General features: G+C 46.8%; 2 long non-coding RNA genes across 2 annotated transcripts in view; one reads left to right on the top strand and one right to left on the bottom strand.

Moving 5' to 3' along the window:
• LOC118171266 overlaps window positions 1–18241 on the top strand; it is a 135266-nt gene that overhangs the window by 10139 nt on the left and 106886 nt on the right. The window contains exon 2 of the long non-coding RNA XR_004753127.1: window positions 10592–10740. This is a non-coding gene — a long non-coding RNA (uncharacterized LOC118171266). The remainder of the gene's footprint in view (window positions 1–10591; window positions 10741–18241) is intronic.
• On the bottom strand, window positions 4279–11311 carry LOC118171269. Its single transcript, XR_004753131.1, has 2 exons — window positions 11157–11311; window positions 4279–5050 (listed from the first exon to the last, which is right to left on the bottom strand). It is a non-coding gene; the product is annotated as an uncharacterized LOC118171269 (long non-coding RNA).

Raw genomic sequence — 18241 nt, 5'->3', positions numbered from 1 at the left:
GAGGGGAGCTGTGCCTGGGGCAGCAGTCAGCATCTCTCCCCAAGGGGAATGCACTAAGCTGCCTCTCTCTGCAGCAGCCAGGCAGCAGCTGTGGGGATGGGGCTTAAGTGCAAGTGGTCTTCAGCCCTAGGGCTGTGTTAAGTGGGAGTTTGTAGCTAACCAAGTATTCCAGGGGCTGCACTGCTCTTTATCTGGGCTTTCAAGGGGCATCCAGGCAGCCCTGTTCAAATAGACTGTCCTCTCTTGCTGGGGAGTTTTAATGGTTAGAGCTGGGAGATTCCCACTGATGTCAGGGGTAAGCAGGTACCTGAATGGCTTTGTGGGTCAGGATTTTGGGTGCTGGTCATGGAGCCCACCCTGCAGGGAACACACATGGGCTGCAGCCACTGACTGTTGGAACAGATGTCTTGGTCTGAGCTGATAACCCTTCATCTCTGTTGGGGAAGCAGCTGCAAACTGAGTGGGTGACGGCTGCTGTAGCAGCTCAGAGCACACGCTATCAGAGAGGTTTCCAGTCCCTTTCTGCTCAGCCAGCCCATGTCTGTCCCCAGCACCAGGTGGGAGAGCAAGGGGGAGAAGATGGGCAGCTGGTGGGATGCTGGGCTGCACGGTGGTACAACACTGGTACTGCACAGCACCCGGTCTGTGGTGACACTGGAGACACCAGCAGGGGCAACCTTCACCCACCGTGCTGTGTGGAACATGTAGGAAAGCTCTCCAAATGCAGCCCCAAATGTTTCACTGTCTTGGTGTCCCGCAGTCCTAGCGCTCAGCTGCAATTTTAGGAACCGTTTGAAGTGGGATCAGGAGAATACTGGGGCTCAGGTGAGACTGGGGTCCACTCAGTGATCTCATCCAGCCCTGGAGACGAGGGCAGCAGTCACTGTTGTCATGAGCAAAATGCCAGCACTTCTGCTCAGCCTCTTGCCTACTTGCCATCCCATCGCTTCTCACTTTGCAAAAAGCTCCCTTCCTGTCTTTTTCACCAGAAGGTAATGAGGATGGGAACATCCTCCTTAGGTACTGTGTCCTAAGGCTGCAGGGCAGGATCCAGACACAAGTTTTGTTTGCCAGCCTGGTGTTGCTGGAACCTCCCATGGCACCAGGAGTGCCACCTAAGTGCCAGCAGCCCCCCACCATGGCAGGAAACCCCACAGGTGTTGTGCTGCCCCCTTCCCCAAGGTGGAAGCACATTGCCTGTGTCTATGCTTTTTTTGGTTGAAAAGCTTGCCCTGAAGTCAGGCAGGCTGTCTTACTCCTTGCTTACAGGCAGCCAGATTTATTTCTGGGGCTGCTTTGTGGGAACATAAGGATTACCAGTGTGTTGTCCTGGAAAACTCAGCGAATATGCAGCCTACATCAATTATACGTCTGAAGAAGTCTTCCCTAGGTGGCTTATTTTGTTCTGCCCCTTCTCTCTCCAACTCTGTGTAAAACAAAGTGTCTTGGCAAAAGTCGAGGAAATGCACCGAAATCTTCCTGGCAGTCTGCCCGCAGATCTTCCCTGGCTATCCCCTGAGCGCCGAGGAAGGTTAATGAAATAGCGAAAGGATGTCTGATAGCTTTGGCCACAGCTGTGATCCGTCACAGCAGGCGGTCTGGGGAGCAACAGAGTGCCCCAGCTGGCTTCTGGCTGCCAACGCAGCCTGTGCTAGAAAGCTCTCCGTGCTCTTGTTCTTCCTTCTCTCTGCCAGGCAGGTCTCCAAGTGTGCAGACGGGGCCCAAGAATAATTGAAATGATTAAGAGAAGGAGGAAGAAGAGGAAAGCTGTGCTTATGGGTTGCTGTGGCAGGATATGAACGTGGAGACTTCCACCCCAGAGCCAGCAAGGAGCTGGCAGCTCCTGTGCTGAGCTCAGGGCCCTGCTGGGTGCCTTGGGAGAGAGCCAGATGCCTACAGGTCATGGTGTGTTCAGAAGGCAAATCCAAGCCTAAAGCTACCTGTACCTTAAAGCACTGGGTATGGCCCACCTCCTCCAGTGCTGCCCAGCTGTGCCAGGCTGTGTTTGTCCTCGTCGGACAGGGGCTGTTCCACAGGACTCAGCAGCTCTGGCTGCAAGGCTGGGTACCGGAGCTGGGGGTGGAGTTGCTTGAAATGAGAGGATGCATTAGAAAAGCTTGGCCCCAGCATCTAGCTGGAGACCACCAGGACACAGCAAGCCAGAGCTGGGGAGTCTTCACACACTGCTCCTGCCCTTGGAGCATGCAGTGACCAGCCTCTCAGTAGTGTACTGAGTAGCTCCAGGTAACATCGGCTAGCTGTGTTACATGAGAATCTGTCCCAAAGAGACAGAACTGGAGAATTTGGCCCGAATACTTTTAACAGAAAAGTAACAGCTGATGAACTAGATTTTAACTAATGTATAGTTGCCTTGTTACAATTAACACTATATGACAAGCTGTGCATGATATTCAACAAGTGTTCATTAAAGGTTAGCTACAAGATGCTGTATCTCTCCATCTCCTCACTCCAGTTCTTCCTCCCAAAGCACTGTTCATGTTTATACGGTGCCTTACTTTTTTAAAGCACTCTGCAAACATTAACTAATTAATCCTCACAGCCCACTATACATATGCTTTAATTAATTAGCTCTCATTTACTTAACTCACACTGTCTCATTAAATATAAATTGAATGTATGTTTGGGAACTTTAACTAGAAACATTACTGGGGATTTATACAAAGCACGAATGCAAAATATGTTAATAGTAGCTGGAGGCAGCAAAATTCAAATATCAAGGTATTTAGCAAAAAATATGTTGTGGTGTCAGTGAACAGCCTCAGACAATTAGCTGTTCCTATAAAATGCATATGTTGTCATGGCCTTGCAGTCATCACTCACTCTGCATTGTTGCCATAGCAATCCTGGTAATTTGCATCCCATAATGCCCGTCTATGCACTTTGTTCCATTAGTTTAATTTTTCAGACGTGCAGAAGCTTGGTGCTGCGTGGGCTGGAAGCTGGCTGTGAGTTACTCAGACCTGGAGAGCGCGGATACAGACATGTAAATGCTGGTGCCCAGACTGGCTCTGGACACTGGGTAGCCTTCTGCATTACACCCCCCAGCAAAGCAGCACTTAGACCAGTACAATTCCCTTGGCTCTGTCTCTTTGTTGCATCCTAAAGCACTGAAGAGTCTAACAAGTGCCACATGCCACCCAAGAGGCAATCACAGCTCGGTGATGAGTGAAGTGTTTTTCTAGGAACAAATTTGTAAATCAGAGCATCGAGAGCTGAGAGAGCTCTTGTGGGGGTTGTGAGTGTCACTTAGGTTGTGGAAATGGGGCTAGAAATGAAGCGTTATCTGGACACCTTAGGTCTCAGTTAAGTCCTCCAAATCCCACAATAGTTACAGAAAAAATATTATTGTTTGAAGCTTTGTGGGTTATTTCACCTTATCCATCTTTCCATACCTTGGTGGGCCAGAACTTTGACTTGTTGCCAAGAGGCAGCTCCAAACCAATCCTTTCCTCCATAAGAAACTGAGAGATCTCTAAGCTTTGCTCCCCCAAAGACAGATTTTTATTTTTTTGACCTTTTTCTGAATACCTCACTCTCTGTATGTAAGAAGCAGCGTGCAGTTCCCCAGTATTGACTGGAGCTGTACGGTGCTGGTCCTGCCGATGCTGGTTGTGATGGGAATGGTAGCTGCAAGCATACAGTTTCAGCAGGGTTTGTACATACAATTGCAAGTTTGAATGCATGTTCATTTAATTGCTGTGCTTTTAAGCTAGAAAGAGCTTTCTGTGCACACAAACAAGCTCTTAGCCTGACCTTTTTACTAGAAATATGCATTTCCTTACAAGCTATGTGGTAGCTTGTTATTCCCAAGGGGTATTCCTGGGAGCCATTCCAGGTGTGCTCCTTCCCTTGATTTACCCGTCTCAAGGAAAGTTGTGCGGGCCAAGCACAAACTCCTCATGTAACCCTTGCTACCTTCAGGAAGGCTTTCCTCAGATACTTGGCTGATCAGTTGGTTTTCCTGGTGACATGCAGAAGGTAAGGCTCCTCATTTCTAACGGCAAACAAGTTAAAAGGAGCAGAAATGTGTTCTGTCGCTCAGGCCGACAGATTTGTTTGGGGACACAGACAAAGCACAAGAATTTATTGTATGGCATAATAGCATTTCCGAGCAAGTTTCACTCAAAAGCACAATGAGGAGTACATGGCACAACACCAAAGTAACTGCTGGAACAAGAAGTATGACTACAATTTGGGAAGGATGTTATAGACGTTTTCAATTGAATTTTTTGGAACAGTAGTACATCTTTCTCTTCCTTTTTTATCAGAATACCTAAAGCATTCAATAACATCATCTCCTAGCCTTGTTTTTCCTCCCAGCAATCTTTTGTCTTGTCCAAAAAAATCTTATAAGAATATAAGAACAAACAAGCCTAGTGCCTCATTTACAGCAGCACAGGGGCAAGCACAGTGGTAGCATTCCAAACGCTCTTGCTTACAGCAGTTTGTGGTTCAGGGTTTTCATAAAACAAAGGCAGCATCTTTCTTTTTAGCAGATCTTTGTACACTTTTCTTTAATGCAATTTTTCCAGTTTTAGCCTGTCTCAGCTTCCGCCATCCACAACGTCCTGAACAAGGATTTCCCTGGCTGCAATACGCATTTATGACGAATGACCTCCTTTAGATTGTTTTGAACCTATTTTTATGATGGTTTTGTATGATACCCTCTGGTTCTTGTTTTGAGAGAGTGCATGTTCATTCAGTACCTGTTCCCTTTCTCCATGTCACTCCTGATTTTATGGATATTTTTCTATTCCCCTTAGCTGTCTCTCTTCAGGACAGAAGAAACATAATCTATTTAGACTGGAACCATTTCAGCTAGCTTTGACAGCTACCTCAGGATGAAGACATGAGTACATGGAACTACCATTCAAATAAACTCACCAAACTGCTGCAACTTGTGGCAACAAGTTAACTGAAATCAGTGCCATTTTCAGAAAATGGAGCTTTGGGTACCAGGTATTTGGACCACTCAGACCAGTCCGAGGGCACATGAATGTGGTGACTTTGCAGGATTTTGTTGATGCTCCTTTGGTGACAAAGAGGAAGAGTATAGGGGAAAGGGAATCAAAAGCATTTTCCTATTTTACTTAAGACCTTTCTGGTGGTTTGCAGCTGTACAATATCACAGCTATGAAAAGGCTACTTCTCAGAGCACTGAAAAGAATGTAGGAGGATTGATTATGCTGTTCTGCTCAGGGTGATAATACAGGTTTGGAAGAGATGTGGAATGTGTTAAGATGTTAGGCAAGCCTTGCTGGTGCTTTTTAATTTTCACCTTGATAGCTAAGAATAATTCATTTTCCTCCAGCTGAGAACTTGTCTCCAGTGAAAAGGGTAAAAAAGTTGAATTAAAAACCTCTTCAGACAGTTGCAAACAGAATAAGCAGTGCCTGAGAAGGTGCACGTTGTTAGCCAGCTGCAAGTCAGCTGCTGCCTGTCCCTTCCTCCTGTAATATTTCAGACTCCTTCCTTGTGATTCACCAGTTCATAACAAAATTTACTCTATCAGACAGATTATTCAATTCTCTTGAATAAATCTGCTTTAGTGCTGTCATGAGAGCCGCCGTCTCTCCGTTTCTGTGGTGTGTCATTCATCTTGGGCAGCTGCAGCAGCAGAGTCCTCAGGAGAACCTGCAAATGGATTTCTTGGGGTCTTGCCTCTTAATAACTCATTTCTTAAGTGACAACATTTCCTGTGGTCTTTATTAGAAAATAATGAGAGGGAAACAGTAGCAATTAAAGTGCTCCAGTCCTTGGAGTGCTCTGCTCTGCTCTGAGCTGCTCTGACCTGCAAAGCATGCTGTAAAGGTCTGTTCAACACTTGTACCAATGGCACCTTGAAACCAGGACTCGATGAGGGAGGTGTGTTGCAAAATCCTCGGGATTTGTCCCCACAAAGGCGGGTTCTATTTTGTGAGTGACTTCCCTCAGAGCTGGAGCTCTTTTCCAGGCTTTGCCAAGCAGTGAGAAGATCAGGTGAAGTCTAATAGCTTTGCCAGTCATCCAGAACATGGGTAGGAGGAGAAAAATGTTCCAGCCTGAATTTCTGGCTAGCCTAGGAAATGATGTGATTGATGCCTGTGGAGGGTGCTTGCATGTGAGTTTTCAGCAGCCTCTGGACTCGTGAAATGTTGCTCGGAGTAATTTGAGAGTGATGGCAGATGAACTTCTGTGGGGTTTTGGTTCCAGCTCTGTTCCTAATTTTTCTGTTACAGTTCAGTTTGCCCCAGTTAGTGCTTTTGGCTCTTGCCAGAATTCTAAGATCAATATTTGCAAAGGGATTTTATGTGGAATCAGCCAGAAAAAAAAAAAAAAGGAAAAAAAAAAAAAAGGAAAACAAATAAACATACAATTGATCTGTGTGTTTATGTGCATATAGAAGTTTAAGACCATTCTTCCTGACCAGCAGCAGAATGGAGACACAAAGTCAATGTCTGTAAAGAGCTTGCATGGTTACATTGCAGAACTAATTGAGTGGGATCCCAAAGAAAACTCTCAGCTTGTTATAAGAACCTAATTTGAATTTGGTGACTCTCTTGGAATACTTTAAATATATATATATATTTGTTATAAATCCGGTTTTGTTGCAAACAATAGCATAAATGTAAAATATCTGAATAATCCATTTGAAGCTGCTACTGATGAGATTTCTGGAAGTCAGTTCTGCAGCCTTCAGAAATACCTGAGCTTAATTTACTTGAGAAGGAAATCACTTTCTGCTTACCTAAACCCACCCCACATGCACATCAGAGTTTCAGCAGATTACAGGAGATTACTTTACTGCAGAGTTTCCAACTTCTAGTGTTGCTCTGGGTTGTTAAGCACACAGCATCGTGCCCTTCCCCAAACTGAGCATCACTGGAGTTGTGATAAACTCAGAGAGAAACACCATCATAAAGCATGTCTCCCGCTCCTCCTTTCCTCTCATTATTTTTCAGTTGGGAAAAGATTATTTTTTTTAGTTATTTTCATTTCAATAAGAAAAGCAATATTGCTTTTTTAATGGATTTGGAGTTTTTCCTCTCTGCAAAAACCTCATGGGAGAATGTGGTTAGGGAGAGATGACTTGCCTGTTTTTCTGTTTTGTAGGAGATGGAAAGGAGGTGAATGGGAAAGACTGCAATTAAAATGCCTTTTTTCCTTTGCTCTGTCTTTGGCAAAATATATTCAAGGAAGATGAGAAACTGTTCCATTTCAGTGAAGCAAGCACTAACAATAGAAATCACAGGAGTTGCAGAAAATTGGGTTAGAAAGCTCAAGAGTGACTGCCTTTCCTCCAGTTTAAAGGCAGGATTGACTCACCTTGCTGTGGCCATGACAGATGCTTGTCTAAACTGCTTTCGGAAGATCTTTATGGCTGGAGAATCCAGATTCCCCGTGTGAGGACAATTCCAGTGTTTTTCTGTCCATTTTGCTTGATTAGACATCAGCAGTAGTTTGTGAGTTTCCTCTGCTGCTGTCCAAGCCCATTGCTTGCTGTGGGTCCTGAAGGGGCTTTGAGAGCTGGAGGCGGGGAGAGACAGGGACCGAGCACCACTGCTCTGAGTGAGGTTAGGGCCTGAGGACTAAGGACAACTTACCTGAATGCCCCTCTTCAGCCCATTTGTCCCAGACAAATGTCTCTGGCTGAGGCAGGCAAGCAGCTGCTCTTCAGGTTCAGGAGCAGGAATAAGCTGAGTTGTTTGTCCCTGCTTGTAAAGGTGGGTGCAACTTAGTGAGAATTCGTCACCAAAGGTGCACGTGTGCATACATACAGGTATGTGAGTCTTCTTAGAGGTCAGAACTACCGTAAGCTACCCTATACAGCTAACGTTCTTTGGTTACTTAGAATATGAGGAATTAAATCAAATTATCTCATTTGTCTAGCTTTTAGGGGTTGGCGCACTAACCTTGTTAATCTACAGAAATATTTACTATTCCTCCATAGTACTGTACGATTTCCCTTTTTTATTATCATTATGTATTTTTTACCCATCAGCTCTTTCTATGTATATGCCAGGAGGGTTTGTCCTGCTATATTGGTGAATTTATTTCCTTTCTGAAACAAAAGTGCAACTGATGTAAATGAGTTCCTCATTTTTCTTTTGGGCAAGAGCCATCCCAGAGCTGGGGCTGAGCAGCTGCTGCTGCGTCACATAACAGAAATCACAGCCCTGCTCTTACAGCTACCCAGATGAAACCTCCGGCAAATTAAGGCAGCCCCCAACCTCTTTATGCCATTGCTGCACTGCCAGGAACTGTTAGATGATGAAATGGGAGGATAACGGACTCACCCAGAGGTATCCCCACACCCCACCAAACCCCCCCTCCTGAGACACGCCTGGAAGGTCAAGGCTGCAGCTCTGTGCTTCGGGAGATACCTGTGAGCTGCGAGGGCATTTCTGAAGGGAAGGAGCAATCCCTTTGCTTATATCATCCTTTTCCCTGCTGTGTGATGATGTCCCCTAAATCTGCATTGCTGTCCTGAAGGTCTGCGGCTCCCCTGGGAGGGACGCGCAGCTGCGGGGACAGCGGCAGTCATGCGCCGGCTGGGAGATGGACCTGAACGGGATTGATTGCTCTCGGGTTCATCCTTTAAAACTGAGTGGCAGGCTAAGCTGTTGTTTCAATCAATAACATAAATACGCTGCTCGCCCAGCCCTGGGAAGGTGGGAACTCTGTGTGGGGGAGTAGGCATTAAGGTTATTTATCGTCATAGGGCGCAGAAGTGAAATACTGGGCTTCCCTGGCAGATTGGAGATTTAAAGCTCATTTAAACCCACATTTGAAATCTAATTAAACTGGGACAAATTCCTCTGAGCACCCTTGATTTACTGCAAAAATGGCTTATTCTTCATCTAGGAATTTATAGCACTTTTGTTAATTCGACACAAAGGCCAAATTTGCTTGATAATCAAGCATAGGTTGTGCTGCAAAACCATAACATCTCATTTCGGCACTACTTCATTGCTTCATGGCCGCAAATAGCCCCGCCAGGGAAGGGAGGAACCCTGCAGCACTGAGCCTGAACGCAGCCTGATATCTGTGCAGACAGAACCTTTCCTCAGCCACTGCTCACACCTATGTGAGGAAGTTTCTGTAGCTTGGATCACGGCAGATGGGTGGTGGCAGCTTTCATGGAGGAAACCTCACGCCTTCACAGCAGAACTTGCAGCCAGAATAAATCGCCAGTGTGCTTGGATGTGACTCCCCAGCAGCTCCATGGTTGTCCTGCTCCCCCTTTCCTTGCCTTACCTTGATCCAACAGCTGGGCTGGAAAAGGGAATTTCCCCTGAGAATTAACCCTTCCTTATTTTTTCCCCTCTTTTTTTTTTTTTTTTGCAGTGGCTGCATTCGCCTCGTGATTGCCCTTTTCAACTCCTTCCTCCCTCCTCCAGGCAGCCCCAAACACCTTCGCCCATCTCTGGAGCAGCCAGAGTCCCTCCAAGGGCTGAAGGCTGGAGGGGGGGAGGCAATTCTTCCTCCCCTTCCCCTCCCCAGGGATTACACTGGCTGTTCCAAGGCCCCAGGTGCTTTTTCTCATTGGCTGAGACCTGCTGCTGAAATACCAGGTAGTCCAGCTTGTTTATCTGGCCGCTGGCCTTTGAAGGATGGGGCTGCCACGGAGTTGTCAGGAGCACGGCTCTCCAGAGCAAATGAGAACAAATGAGAGGGAGGGAGATTATGGCCGAGCAGCAGTAATCCTGCCAAAACCTGCCCTGACGTCCAATAGCTCTTAACCTGTCTGATGCCTTGGGCTAAGGGAGAGGGCTGCCCGCGGGTGCCAGCCACCAACAGCTCTGCCTGATTCACCTTCCAAGGGCAGCTCTGCCAACAATATTTCCAGGGTGCTGCAGGCTCGCAGCAACGAAGCGAATGAAGCATTGTGGTCTTACTGCAAGGCATCGTCGCCCTCCGTGTCCAGGGGGACACGGTGTCACCTCCTGTGGGGACTTTTCATGGTGTAACGGATAACAGGGACTAGAGATGGGAGCAGGAGGAACTGGTGGCATCTAACACGTCGATGGCAGAGCTTATTGACAACCTATTCTATACGTTTTCCCTATAGGTATCTCCTGAAATGGAAAGTTTATAGCAACCAGGATTAAGCAGATAAAACCAAGGTCTGGGAAGGGGAATTGCTTGGCTGGAGCTGAGATCAGCTCTGGTTCTTCGCTAGTGCCCTGCGTGACCAAGGTGCTGTGGAGCTCGTTTCAGGCCATGAGAGATCCGATTTAGTAATTGTGGTTTTGTCACAGGGGCTGGGGCTGGCTGCGTCTCCTCAGTGCCTTTCACAGGTTTTAAAATAAGGCAAAGTATTGATAAGGCAGCTATAAAAACAGGATTCCCCAAGCGAGGCAGGAAGCTCAGGCTCTTTGTTATCTGCAGCTTTAGAAGCTATTTCTGAGAGCGTAGCACAAAGTGAGTTGGCCTCAGAGAAAAGAACTTTTTTTTTTTTACACTGTTACATTGTCTTTCAAATACACTTTCTCTTCCCATAAGATGGGATCAAAGGGACGTGGTGAGCTAAGTGCCTGCAATGGTCGAGTTTTGGTAGGTTGAAAGTTTTCTTCCCTGATTATTTCAGTGGAAGTCCTCAAAGGAATCTCGGGGAAAGCAAGAGGAAGCCTATGTCAACCCTCAAAGCTTGACAGAAGCAAACACGACAGAGCATGCATTGATTTCTTAGAGAAACAAAGAAGAAATTAGGCTGTTCACAGAAAATCTCCCTCTTTGGTGAGTAAGTCAAAATATTTTGCTTCCTACCTCTCTTCCTCAGCCTAGAGATGTCAGCTGTGTTATCAAACGTGGGATGGCAGGGAAAGGAAGGACTGGGAACTGATGGGAAGGCCACAGCCCCTTCTGAGTATGGCACAGGGAGCCCAGAAAGAGGAGGAATTATCCAACTCTGCTGTTTCGGCTAACTGGATCTCTTTATTTTCTTGGCATGTACTAAAAATGACTAAGGTGGTTCTTATTTTCCTACAGCAACCTTCTCCTGCAGTTAAATAAAATAACAATGATTAAAAAAATAGAAAAGGACAGAATGAGGAATTGTAACTTCACAGTATCACCTGATCTTAGACAAGTAGAAATGACTATCTCATAAACATCTTCTCAAGAGACATGAGTATGTAGCAATGTCCAATAACCTTTAATGCCAATATTCCTGAAAGGCAGCTCTATAGTAGTCTTCCCCCACCCTCGTCTCCTCTTCATGTGACTTTTCTGTCTCATGTTGTTCTGAGAAGGGTCCAGAAAAGGAGAGGAAAAATATGTATTTCTTTTTGTTGTCACTGGCCAGTGATTACTCCTGACTTTCACCCTACAGATGAGCCATCTCTTTAAATCTAGACTCACAATTCACCTGCTAGTGTTGCTCAAACTCATGTTGATTTCTGAAGCCCCACATTTCTCAATGTGCTGGTAGATAAACGTAAAGGTCACTGATAAGTTGCAAACACTTCAGGTAAAACAAGGGTTAGGTTGTATTAATGTAGGACTGTAATTCCTGGTGAGCTGAAATTTGTGGCAATAATGTATGGTAAGAGATTTACAGGTCCTAGTCACCTTATCACTTTCCAAATTAAGACTGTTTGCAACTGCCTTGCAAAACAATTTCTCCATCAGGAAAAAAAATAAATCAGAAAATCAGAAACATTGCTTACCCTTTCTGCTCTGCATCCATAAATGTAATTCAGCAGTGATGAAGCTGAGCGTACGGGTAATGCTTCAGAAGTCTGCATTGCACCAGGGGCACGGCTACGGGACAGCGTGGGAGACCTGCTGATAAACTTGGCTAGAAGCTGACTTTCCAAATTGCTTGCCATATAGAAAAGAAATAAACAAAGCGTGGTAGGACAGATGAGGTCCCTGGTGTGACTGAGTGGCCAATGTATGTATCAAAACCTAGTGTGCGGTTTTTGTCATTGCACAAGCAGTGGAAAAGGCAATCTTGCTACCTTCTGTCTTGACTCCTATTGCCTTGGGAACAGCCATTCTATACCTGCTCAGCAGGCTGTTTGATTAAGTACTAAACTTCAAAAAAAGTAAACAGCCTATTTAAACATGTTAAACGTACCCTGTCACCTACTTAGACACTGTTTAAACATAACCTATTTAATTATGCCTTCATCTAAGTCTGTGTGGATCTTGTTTCAACGCACATACCTTGCAAATGTCCAATAATAACAAAAACGAAGTGATAAAATATGAGAAGAACCATCAGCTTTTCTTAAAAACACAATGAACAGTGACACAGGGTTGCAAATCTGTTGTACTGTCAGTATGTGATTGCCTTACGTTAGTGTATGAGATAAGGAAATTCATTAGCACAGCTCCCCAGCTGGCACCTGTACCACACTACCACCACCACTGTTTGTGAGACTTTCATACTTTTGTACCTTCATTTCACTGTATGGCTGAATTTGTCTTCTGTATCATCTATTGATTTCAAAATGGCCTTGAAAAAGGGAAACGGGGACTGGGATACAACACATTTTAGTTGTCGTACCGTTTTTCTTGCCCATATTTCCCTATATTCCCTATGTAAACCTGCAGGACAATGCTATTCTGCATCTCCTTGCACCGTCTGGGGCTGCCCAGACCCACCCCCAGCCTGTTTCCCTACATACAAGTCAGATTCCAGAACATGCAATAAGTTTGGCAAGCCTGGGAGGTGGCAGTGTCCCCTTGGGCTAGCAGGACAGCCCCGAGTCAGTAGGACCGTGTCCAGCTGTGGCATGGCCCTGCCCTGTGATCTCGGTCAATCTACTTGGGTTTTGCTGCTCATACTTTGCCCTTTGTATTGGGACTGTGAGTTTTTCAACTTCTTAGGGTCTGTGGGAGGATCTACTGCAGTGGTTTTGCTCAGGGCAATGAAATGGTGATATGACATGGCTAGCAACGAATAGAGATGGGACAAGGAGAGGAGCCAGTGCTGAGATACGTCTCCCCCTGCCCGCTTTGGGACACCCAGCACGGAGGCTGCACTGCCAGGTCCCTGGGCACTGCTATGGACATCTGGAGTCACTGCAGCTTCTCTCTGTCCTGCCCTCCCCTCTGCCACGCAAAGAGCTCCAACAGCATCTCCTCTAAGCTTGAATGAAAGCCGCTTGGACCATGACTTTTAATAATGCTGTGGATTCAAAGTTAATGTTTATGGGAAGAAGAAAACATCTTTCTCTTATGTCTTCTTGTGGAAATCCAGACAAGCAGATGGTCCTTGCTCTCTGTCTGTATGAGAGTATGAAGGGTGATATACTGCCATCTCCATTAACTGCTCCTAATGCAAAGAGGAAATGTTAGTAGTCTCTCCTCCCTGGAGGAGAGATGACGCTTGACCTTCTGTTGAAGGAAGGAATGAAGGAGGAAAAATGCTAAGAGAGGAAGATCTGCTGGGATGCTGTCACTGGTAATAGCAGTGACCTTTTCCCTATGGTCAGCAGCTGGCATCATAAAGACAAATGACTTCAGCTTGCAAGTTTAAAGATGTTCTTTGTACTGAGCAAGAAAATTAAAAAAACCCTCCGGAAGTCAGCCAGTATTTGCCACTTCGGTTAATGCTTTCTGTTCCCTTTGTGAAAATAGTCGCTGTGCATGAAAATGGTAGGCACCTATTGTGATTCAGTCCCTAAAACGGGCTGGTTATGAGTCCATTGTAGAGGATTTTAGTTGCAGGTTTCTACCAATATCCTCTGGCATTCTGATGAGAATGAGAACTACTGGCAGGATGTAGGTTCTCCCAGCCTTCCAGCCTTATGGGTCACTGCCACTTTTAAAATGCATTTATTTATTTATTTATTTATTTTCGCCCACTGAACCTCAGGGTCTCTTTAGGGAGGATAATCAGATACAGTACATCTATTTCTACCTTATCCATACTTTCACTTCCAGCACTACACACTTGGTAGCAGGCAGACCTACCTTGAGATCAGTATAAAATACAGTCTGAAGAATAGCCATGGCGATAGCAGCAGTCCCTCCTTTGTGGTTCCAGGTGACCCAGCAGGGCAGCTCTTGCTGGCGCCTTCTAATTTACTGCTCAGCCTCATTTTCTGCTTACGGAGTTTATAAGTCTGCCTCCCTAGGAGTTCCCCGAATGGAGGTCCTACAGGGAGCTGAGTATACTTAGCACAAGCCTGCACCATTCGTTCTGCAAACAGGGCTGGCCAAGAGCTCAGGGTTCAGCCCTGGGCTGTGCAGCAATTCCTGTGTGGCAGTGTGAATGCCTGGAGGCCTCGTACAGTGGGATGATGGTGTTGTAAGGGCATCTCTGTGCTCAAACAGGATCACCCTCAAACGGGATCACCTTGCTCACTCCCTGTAGAGAGCATCTTGTTAACCTCACTGGTGAGAGTCACAAGTGAAAGCTACCATTGCCAGGGTAGAAAGCTGGGATGGAAATTTCAAGTACTGCAGTGTAAGTAGAAATAAGGGGTTTGAAACAAGGGCTGAGCATCTCTCAGGAAGGAAAGGGATGAATCAGAAGTGTTACACTTGGAAGAGGTCACAGAAGAGTTCAGGTGGGGCTCTGTGTTAATTCTCTCTTGCTCTGTGCCTTCCCACAGCTCACCTTCAGCATTATACACTTCCTTTGCATTCCTACACTTACTACAATCAGTTGCCTTAATATTAAAATACTTCTCAGAGCTGAAGGGGTTAACTGTTTACTTTGAGGACAGCACTCTCTCTTTTTTTTTTTTTTTTTTCTCTCCTTTTAAATGACAGGGAGACTGTCTGGGAGTCACAGACTGTCTCTGAGAGTCACAGAGAGGATGTTTACCTGGTCCTAAGTGCTGAGACTTGGGATGCCTGCAGCCCTCGGGGCAGTCAGTGCCATTGCAGGGCCCTACGGGGAGCCTGATTTGGGTCTCAGGCTTGAGGTGAGGCACAGCTGATTTTAATCCTAGCAGCACAAAATGTGTGGGCAAACAACTCCAGTATTTTAAAGGCTTTTGCATGAGAAGGCAGAGCATCAACAGGACAGTCTAGCTGGCCACGATGGGGTTGATATGCTCTCCACACTAAGCACCTTTGTACTGGCTGGGAGTACCCATTGCCTCTGAGCTCTGCAAGTATTTCATTTGGGAAATAACCCGAAGCTCAAATGCAGGTAGATGTGGATTATGTTTGTCTTCATTGCCAAGTCATCTTCCCCAGCTCAGGGAATTACTTTTCTTATGGTAGAACAACTGATCATCCCCAAATGCATCCCTTGAAAGGTCTTAGGCTGTGTGCCAGGATATTGGAGCTAATAGGGAGCTCCAGGATGGGGATGGATGGGGTTGGCTGCAGCCTGGAGATATTTATGTGTATGTACACACATTATTTCAGAGGGAGCGAGAGCAGCATGCTCAGACTGAAATTTACCATTTGAAACCTCTAAACCCATTTTCAAACCAGCAGCATCATTTAAAGGGCCTTGCAGCCCCTGGGATGACTCCAGCAAACCTCCCTCCCCCTTCCCTGTGCCTTTCACATCTCACCTTGACTGCAGGTGGCTGGATGTGACTGCGGGGAGGAAGGGGGGGGGCGCTGTGACAAGGGGACTGCTGGCAGGGGGGCAGCCCTGTGCTTCTCATCTGCTGTCCCCAGCTAGGAGGACCAGGATCCGCTGTGGGAACCTCATCTGGATCCGGGAGGGGATGCTGGGGACGGGGGTGTCCCCTTTCTTGTGATTCCTCCTGTGCTGTGTGCCCTAAACTGTGGCTGTGCATGCTGCTCGGTGCTCGCTAACTTTCTCTCAACAAGCACCTGGCTTTGGCGAGGAGGACAGCAATTCCTGTGCAAACCCGTAAGCGTCTGGAGGGGCTGTTCAGCTCGGAGCATCCCCTGGCGCTGCAAAAAGTGGGGCAGCCTTCCTCTTCCTGTTAGATTTTTTACAGTGAATGGATTTTGAAGACAAAAGCTGTAAGTCAGCCCTTTTTCTCTCCTGTTTAGTATATAAAGATCTGTGCTGTGTACAGGAGTCGGGGCTGTGCAGCTCCGTTACAGCAAGGGGAACTTGGCACACGTACTGCAGCATCATCCCCGTTCTGCAGTAGGCAGAGCTGTAAGAAAATGGAATTCATTGTCTGGTCCCAGAGGGATCCTGTCCGTCCATCTGTTACCTATCATTGTCTGTCTGTCTGAGAAATTTAAGCAGCCACCTTCCTCCGTGCCTTTCACAGAACGGCAGGAACAATCGTAGCCTTCGCCATGCCCAGCCCTTTTCTCTCCTTTCAAAGCTCCATTTAAAGCAGAGCTTTTCTGGGGGTGGAAGGAAAAACGAGAACAGGCAGGCACTGTGTTTGGGTTGGAAGTGATGATTTTCAGTGAAAAGGTTTTCTAACAGAGGATGGCATTACAAAGCCACACAGAGGAGCTGGTGTCCTTGGGGGGCTCAGTCCCTGCCTTGGCTCCCTGGCTGGTTAACGCTTTCTCCCCAGCTCCCATAAGTTGCACTGGGGGGCACAGTCCTGGGGAGCAGAGCTGCTGTGAGTGCACAGAGTGAGATGTAGGGGGAGAAGTGAAGGTCTTGACGTAGCCAGGGCTTAACCTCTGTTTTTTTTTTTGAAATTGAGGACCTGCATTTTGAAGCAGAGGCAGGGGAGGCGCCCTGCTCCCAGCCCTGCCCTGCTCAGGGCTGCCCAACCCATGGGGCAGCACCCAGCTCTGCCCCTCACCAGCTGGTGCCCCCATATCAGGTATATTGTGTGTGCTGGGCTGCAGGCACAGCCTGGAGGAGACACGTGCAGCTACCTGCCCTGCAAGGACAACCAGCAGATACACCCCCCCCTTGGAAAAGGGGTGTTCAGTTGCTATCACCCATTCGTGCTTATGTCAGGACACGTGGCAAGAACATTTTCTTAGGTTCTCATCGAAGATGAGAGGACACTGCTCCCTAGGATGGTAGGGGAGGAAAAGCACAGCCAGAAATCCAGGCTTCCCACTCATCCCCTCAGCAGGGAGTCCCGCTGGACCCCACTGCCTAGGAGAAACTGTCGGGGCTGTTTCTGCAGAGTACAATCTGCTCCTGAGCCCCAGCCGCTTCAGCCTTGCATGGGTTCGGTCTCAGCATCTGTTCGTCATCCCAACGCTAATTTCCTGGGGGTGTTCTGGCATTTTAGAAGTGGTTGCATCACTTGGAAGTCAGGCTTGTTGCTGAATTCCATGGGAACAATGCTGGGCAGCTCGCTCTCGCTCACGCCTAGCAGGGGCACGCAGAGAAGCGGGGACAGCACAGATCCCCTGGAGGCAGCGGATGAGCCCTGCGTTCAGTGCGTTGCCTGAGCTTCCTCTCTGAAACCTCAAAGATGGCACACTGGCAAGAAAACTTGCTAAAAATGTGGCATCTTTGAACAGCTGCCAGTCTTGTGGTGAGGCTGACCATGGAGAAGTCTCAGGTTTGCCCGCTGTGGTCTCGGAGCTTTACCACAGAATGAGACACAGGACTGTGGGTTAATGTCTGAGGCTTTACTCCTTGTAAATGTCTGGCTCCCTGTAAGCCTCAAAAAAGACATCTGGTCTCTTTTTTACCACTGAAGAGTGAAATATGTGAATTATTAGAAGAGTGGTAGAAGATCTAGGAGAAATGATGGTGTTGGCTAATAAGTAAACAGGTCTTCTAGGAATCTGAAGGTGGAAGCTGTTAGAGAGACTTAGCCTGGCAGTTAACTTATCACATGGTCAAATGCACCAAACATTTCCTGTCCCCAAAGCTTACGAGGACTAGAGACATTGATACTGAAGGCTTGGTTTCTTTGTGAGATGGTTACCCCTTGTTGTTCCTCAGGGTTGCTAAATGGCGCTTAATGACAAATAAGAAAAATTCCCAGGCAGATTGAAAAGATAACTCTGCTTCAAAGACTCTAAGGGCAGCATAGAAAAATGCCATTTTTTTTTTCAGTTTGCTTTAGAGACATGTCAGCAAAATATCTCACTGTGGCAACGGGATGCTCAGAAAAATCAGATGGGATAAGAAATATGCTGGGCTCAGCTGATACTCTTACACTGGTGTGGTCTTTCTCAACGGACTATTTCCCTTAGCATGCCCTCTGAGGAAGAGCTCGTCAATAAATAGATCTGCAGTTTGACTCTGGCTCCAGTTTTCAACAGGCTTCTGAGACGGTTCTGTGAAAACTGGGCTTGAGGAATCGCACGCCACAGACAGCAGTGGGCATGCAGAGCATAACACTTGGTGGCAGGTCAGGCCACGGTGAAGCTGTGTTTCTGCAGCTGGAGGTCCTCCTGGGCA

Source organism: Oxyura jamaicensis, chromosome 9 (genome assembly GCF_011077185.1).
Source record: "Oxyura jamaicensis isolate SHBP4307 breed ruddy duck chromosome 9, BPBGC_Ojam_1.0, whole genome shotgun sequence".
NCBI lineage: Eukaryota > Metazoa > Chordata > Aves > Anseriformes > Anatidae > Oxyura > Oxyura jamaicensis.
This window is presented reverse-complemented; position numbering and strand designations above follow the sequence as displayed.